The sequence below is a fragment of the Stegastes partitus genome, unplaced genomic scaffold, assembly GCF_000690725.1.
Source record: "Stegastes partitus isolate 25-593 unplaced genomic scaffold, Stegastes_partitus-1.0.2 Scaffold1808, whole genome shotgun sequence".
Classification (NCBI taxonomy): domain Eukaryota; kingdom Metazoa; phylum Chordata; class Actinopteri; family Pomacentridae; genus Stegastes; species Stegastes partitus.
In genome coordinates, this window is record NW_007579539.1 from 91,019 (window position 1) to 98,523 (window position 7,505).

The window sequence follows — 7,505 nt, forward strand, 5'->3', positions numbered from 1 at the left end:
TGACTTTTGTCTACAATGTAGGAAACAAAATGAACAAGCCGTGGCTAAAGCAGATGAACTAATCTAAAGAGCTCAACTCCATCTTATATAACCGCAATAGCAGTGATGCTCGTCTTTACAGCACATGTCACGAGTCATAATTAACATGTCACTGTGATTTGTTTGAATAATCCAATCAGTGCAGCCATCTAACCTGTCACCCTGCTCTGCGGCACGAGCTGTCCACGGGAATGACGGCGCTCACTTTATGAGACGTGTCTGCTTGCTGTGTCACTACGTTTTGAATGAGTCACTGTGGCGTTCGTCCACAGATCCATCGATGACAGACTCACACAGTCAGAACGTCTTTCACAAACCAGACTGATCTCCCCCTGGTAAATCCTTCTGCGTGCTATCCTGGTGGCTTTTTCCATTTTTAACAAATGTGCTGCGGTGTGGGAGGCAGCAGCTCTTCACGGGGCAACAGGATGATGGATCTGGAAACCTTAGGACGGTACAAGGAGCAGGGCCTATCCACCCAAGCATTAAACTGATCAGAGGACCAGAGAATGACTGACTTTTTGAAGTGAAAAGGATGATTTCCATTCTAGTCTTCTTCAAGGCAACATTAAGCATGCAACGGGAGACCTGCTTTAATTATGACCTTGGCTGTAAATTGTAAGCAAATCATGGAGGCCTGCTCCTATAGGCGGCGGAGCTTTAAAGTATGAGCATCTTTATGGAACAAAATGAAAAGAATTTTTACAGCTAAATCAATTTGGCAGCACACAATGCTCGTATTTCACGGCTCCATGAATATGAATTCCTTCTAGCCGTCAGCTTTGACCTCCCTTGTGGGCGAGTACAGAGCACCGCTCAGCGTACGTCCGCATTGTTATTTGCTCTGCGGAAATCTCAGGGCTTGAAACGGCTCCATCAGTGGCGGAGTGGTGTAAATGATTTCAGTTGCGTTCCTTCAGTCCTGTGTCCTGTTTGATTTTCTGCCTGATGTCATATTTTCTTAGAGGGCTGTGCTGGAATGTGGGAGCCGTTCACACAACCAGGCGTTACTGTGCAGCGTTTAATGGGGCCGTAATAGTCTCATGTTCACCATTTTGTGTTTGCATTAAAGCAGGAGGACATCCTGGAAGGCTGTCTGCGTGAAATCTGAAGTGAGTCATTGTGACTTTACAGTCACTCTTTATGCCTCGAGCCTGTATTCATCCACAGCCAATTGTCTGAGTGTACTCTACGCCGTACAATCTCTGCAACTGTGCTGCGTCGCTGCAACACACATCTTTCTGAGTAATCCACCTCCATGGCGTGTAGCGCGCCGCAGAACAGACCCGAATTACACCGTTAGTCCTAGCAGGGGATCCGTGTAAGGGGAATATTTTCTATTTTAAAGCTGCCCTTGGCAATGTCACACAATAGTTACCTACAAGCTGTACAAAAAAAATGAACTACAAGGATCTAGAAGTCCCATAAAATGATGTTACACAGCGTGGTCCTGCTTTCCAGCGAGAAAGGAAACAATCTGAAGCTGCCGAGTCCCACTTTCTCCCTCGGGAGCGCCATCCTGCTGCTGCTACGAGAAGTTTCAATTTGTCGTTCCCTGTGGGTGGAGCAGCGTGCACACCTGACACGAGAATTAAATTTGGGCAAATAGAGCGCATCTCCGGTGTGTCAGTAGTCGGGAGTGCGGTGCTTTTCTTGTCTTTCTCTGCAGCCCCACTGGGTGCTCGTGGTTGCATTAAAAGTGTACATCTTTAAGGATTCCCCCATTTGAATGTATTCAAATAGGAGCAGATTTTTCAGGGCAGAAGCTCCAACGGTGGCCTGAGCTCAGGCCCGGTGCAGATGAATGATCTTCACCCTGTCGTAGCAACAAATACACACATCCTGTCCCTCAGCTGCTCCCACCCGGCCTTCCCTTTACCATCGCTTCTTACTAATTTCCAACTACTTTAGATTAAACTGCATGCTCAGGTGCTATTACAGGCCCTCTGACATCACCACAGAGCCGTTCACTTGCATAAATATCGATCGGACTGCTGTGGAGTATTCAAATAGCGTGTGAAGTCAAGTGGTGTTATTCCTTTTAAGCCAAGCACATTAATATAAAGCGCGTGTTTCGCCTGGCTGCTCCACTGCCCTACTTGTTTAGCAGCAGAAGATCGCGGCGGTGTCAGGAAGCGTACAGCACGGGGTCAGTCAAACATCTGCCTCTCTCACCTGGCGTCCTGTTACACGGCGCCCGCCGCGCCGCGCTCGTCAGGCCGTGTTAAGGTAATGAGATGCACTTGGCTGCCTTGACTAGCATATGCTCAGTCAGACAAGATCGCGGTTTGATGTCATCCTGAGTTGTTGATAACGAACGGAGCTGTGAGATCAGAGCGGACATGGAGGGGAAGACCGGGGCTGGTGCAGGTCCGACGTTTGCAGTCAAAAGTATTTATCAAGTTGAACTCGCTGAGACGAGCTTTTTATTGGTTGGATCGAGTCCATTCTCTCTAACAGGATCACAGGTGAGCTGTGAGTAGTGTTGAAATAACTACTGGAGTAAGTTATTGGTTGATAAATTGAAAGTGAAACAANTTCAGTCAGATAATACGCCGTCATCCTGATTGGTGACATTAAATGTCATGTCGGAGTCACAATCCAAGGCTGTCGCTATGTTAAGGCTGTTTTTATGGGTTCTGTTGGTTTTTCCTAAAAACCTGTCGGATAGCAGGTTTAGGATTGTTAAGGGTCGGATTGTTGAGTCACGACTGTACGTGTTTTTTCTTTTCAGTGCTACTGCTGCATTTCCCTTTAGTCAGGAATGTGTGAGGACACATTCTGGTCATAAATAAATGTGGAAATAATGAAAACAGTTTCTCACCTGGTGACTAGAAACATTAGAAACTTCCTACTTTAACACTAATCATAAAACCATCCACCTATTGAAATTGCTGTCACTCTATTTTTACTAAATCAACATTCTCAGTCAGACCGAATGCTGCACGGTTTATCACTACTATGACAGGTGTACAACAATAATACATCACAGGAAACACGACGTGATGTAAATTAACTCAAACACATCAGGCTGCAGCTGTTTTTCCCTGATTGATATAAAAAGAAAACTGTTTTTTTTTTTTTGTCATTTTCCATAATTAATCCACCCGAGAGGTCTGTCTGATCATTTACGCCTGTTTAAGGGTTCTTTTTTAAACTTTAATGACAGGAACAGGAGGGAAACATTACAGAGAAATCTTTGGTTGCAACAGAACAGCAGTTGTACGGCTGCACAGTTAACGGAATATGAATCAAAATCACAAATTTTGGCTTCTCGCAATTAAATCACAATGAAAACAACTCGTGTAGATAAAATGTCTGACATCAGAATGCCTTATTGCACCCGTTTTAAAGTCATTCTTCCTGTCTGAGCTGCTGCTCTACAGGAACTGATGGAGTCTGAAGGTTTCTCTGTGCACAGCTGCCCAACTGGTTTCTACTGTGTGTGAGGCGTTTAGGGGACGTCCGTAAAATGCAGCGTCAGCAGCATGTGAGGTGTTTTGGGTACAACTTTGTATTTTAGCTTTAGGAGCTCTGAATTCAGAGGAAAGCTGTTTATTTAATGCAGATTTATTCACCAGCCCAACGGGGAAGTGAAGCAGTGTTTATCTAAATGCATTAAACATTTTGTCTATAACGTCAATGAGTAGTTGTGATAAATAACGATGATCTTCATAACGATCACAATGCCCATGATTATAGGCCATAATTGTTCAGACTTCGTTACATAATTACATGATTTATCAGCGTATTTAAATTAATTCATGGCTGTATTATTTGGACTGCTGGAGTCTGTCTAAACTACAGTGACTGAGTATTTATTGTTGCCTAAAGATCCACTAAGTGACCATTTAATTACTTGATTACGGCTTTGATTTAGTGCTGTGGTAAATAAAATTCATGTCGCGGGATACGCAGATGCAGACAAAGAAAACACGGCAGGCAGAATCAGAGATTAACAACTTGTACAATACGATGAATTAAAGTATATGAAACGAGAAACAACGACTGCAGAGAGGACTGCATCGGTGGGAATACGCAGTGACAGAAATCTACAGGAGCCCACGAGGGACACGAGACCGAAGAGCGAACTACAGAAACTGTATAGACTTAATCATGAGTGTCTAAGTTAATCAAAGCGGGGAAACTAACCAGAACCGACTACCACGGGGCGAGGAAAGTCATCAGGAGCAGGAGGGACAGGACCGGTGCACAGAACCAGAGCACGAGCTGCCACGCTATCGTTAGCACACAGCGCTAATACAAAGAAGACTATGTTGGAACACACGACCGTGGTGGCACTATGCAACAAGCTAAAGCACACAAGCCCAACAGACACTAGCGACAGCACTAACAACATATCCTACTGAACTATTGCTTAGGGAGGCAGTGAGGAGATGAGTGTGTGGCTGGAGAACCCTGGAGGTGGGTCTTCAGGTTGCAGAGTGAACGGAGAGGGGGAGCGCTGATCCAGGATCCAGGCAGGTCAATGTGGATGTAGATGAGAAGATGGATGCTACTGCCATGTGTATATGTTGAGTTCAAAGCTACCACAAGCAGAGGCATAGCTTAGCATCAACGCTGGCATTTTCCACTGCAACATAAAGTCCTGCACGTCTGTGGAAACAGCACCACCTTGGATAAAGCAGAGACAACTTAAATGTGTCTCCTGTTCAGTATAACAAAGTCTCATAAATCCTAACAAAAACAACAAAAAAAACCCGGCAAAAAACGAACACTTCTTGGTTTATTTATTTTACAAAAATCCCCAAAAACCTTCAATCAACATGTAGAACCAAGACTGGAATGTNTGGCTGGTTGTAGGACCTCTGCTGTTCGGGGGCTTTAGCCATTTCTAATTACATTTTAGAGTTTGATAACTGCAAATCAATTGTGACTGATTTCCTGCAGCAGTAATATTTAAGCTGTCACATGCAATGTTTTCAATCTTCCCTAAAAGATCTGTTGAATCGGATTTTAATACATGTTGATGTGATCGTCAGGCTCTCTGAACAGGTGCTTTGTTGACAGCCTTGACGATGGCACTTCTGTCACAAAAGGAACATACAATGGAGGGAAGATAATCACTTATTATTGTATATCAGTGTGAGTCTGATTAGAAATCTGATGAGAATCATCAGTGCCAGGATGTATATAAGCCAAGCCAGCACGGAGGGCTTCCACTCTATAGCTGGGTCTGTATGGGGAATTATTCCAAATACAATGCACACTGGAATGAATAATTAACTGCACTGGCTTCGTAAGAAGTAGAGTTTTTAATAAATGTGGTTCAAAACTGTAGTTTGCAAAGGCGTAAAACATTGTAAAACCTCGCTTCCATCTTTAGCAGCCCGCAAGTAATTACAGTCTATAAAGAAAGATTGTTTTAATATGGAAATTGAATCCTTGTCGTAGTTCATTCAGTGCAGGCTGTCACATAGTTTTATGGCGGATTCCCTGAGGAGAGGCTGAGGCTTTCACACCAGCTCCCGATCTGGTTGCAGTGCACGACTGTGTCTCGTGTGATTGTCTGTTCAATCTGATGAAGTTATTTTATCAGTTTGGACTAACTACTGATGTATCTGCAGAGTCTTAATTAAAGAGACGTACAAGGGAAAAGATAAGCCGGAGTGTTTTACTGGTCGGTGCAACTGTCGGAATGAGAAAGTTGTTGTAATAGAGGGCGATGTTAACGTGGATATTTGATGTTTTTTTTGTATTAGTTGTCTGTTAGTGGGGTCAGAGAGTGTTTAATAACCTTATCATGCCCAGCAGCTCAGGGGAACCAGGGGAACGCTGTGGAAGTGGCTCCATCCACAGATATGAAGATATTAGTGCGTCTGTACTTTGGTGATTTGCAGTTTGTCTGATCAAAGCGCTGATATGTCGAACACACACTCATGCCTTTGCTCTGAGCTGTGTGTTTAAACCCTTGTGTGTGTGTGTGTGTGTGTGTTTCCACTTTGTGTCGTGGTTGTGATTTAGCGATAAGGTCATCAGGCTGCCAGTCGGTGCTGAGAGCCAGTCTCCACGCTCCGTATCGGCTTCTCGTTGTCCTCCATACGTCGTGTTTGACAGGATCCAGAACGCGGTCGCCATCCTTCACTCGGCCCGCTCCTCGCCGCCGCCGCCGCCATATGTGCGTTTCATCATGTGAAATAGAGATGAGGCCTCTATCTTCACGCCGCTGAGTGACAGAGAGCCCCTGTCACATGAATTAACTCCTGTACGTATGATGGAGCGCCGGCCGTGGCTGAGGGCACTTTGCGAAGCGGCTCCCCCTCCCACGCACCGCACAGCTCCCCACTTCAACTCCCCCTCTGCCGTACTGCCCTCCTGCTTCTGGCTTATTGCACCGAGCCCATTCATCTGTTCAGTGTTGAAACATGGCAAAGAGCACTGATATCTGATGGCACCTCTGTCCTCCCNTATGATGAACTAATGTGTTTTATTGTCGATGCGGCTGCTTGAGCCCAAACTGTCAGACGGTATGAGATACTGGAGGAGATCATAGCGTGCATGTACAGTAGGGCTGCCTGGTTAGGATTGTGATTAATGTAAAGCAGTTCTGAATTTTTTTCTCCTTTACATGGAGATGAAATTTAAGTTGAGGGTCTAAGACAACCCCACGGTGCTTGAATTCTGTCACTGAATGGATTTCTTGGCTTTGTGTATTATCTTTAAAATGTTGTTGGTTTGATTTCCTAACTGACAAACACATAGACACTGTTTTTTTTTTTCCAGGTTTAGGGATTTTGAACAAGCCACCTCCAGTACGCTCAGCCCTCACCCCACACTGCTGCTTCAACTTAATTGTTTCCATCCCTTAATGAGCGGGTGCGTGTTTGTGAGGTTTCATCGTTACATATTTACCATCCAGTAATTGCTGTATAAGCTTCATTGTTGTGCTCAATTTGGGAGTGAGTTTCATTTGTCACCCAGGCGTTAAAACAAGATTTTCACTCTGCAGAGCTGCTGTCGGACATCTGAGGATGAAAACGTGCGAGTTTAGCAGCGATTGTAGTCACATTAGAGGATCAGAAAACAGAAGAGAATATTACTATACGGGCTGCAAGGTGGCTCAGTGGTTAGCATCGTTGCCTCGCAGCATCGGGACGCTGGTTCGCGTCCCGATGAGGACACCCGGGATCTTTCTCCATGTTCTTTCTCCGGCTTCCTCCCAGAAACATGCTGAGGTTAATTGGTGATTGTAAATTGTCCGTAGGTGTGAATGTGAATGTGCTTGGTTGTCTGTCTCTAAGTGTAGCCCTGTGATAGACTGGTTACCTGTCCAGGTGAACCTGCCTTCACCCTGAGTCAGCTGGGAAAGACTCCCCCATGACCCTAGTGAGAATTAAGGTGGATAGATGATGGATGGATGGATGGATGGATGCTGTAGCAGTATGAGATGGCTGGTTGTAGGACCTCTGCTGTTCGGGGGCTTTAGCCATTTCTAATTACATTTT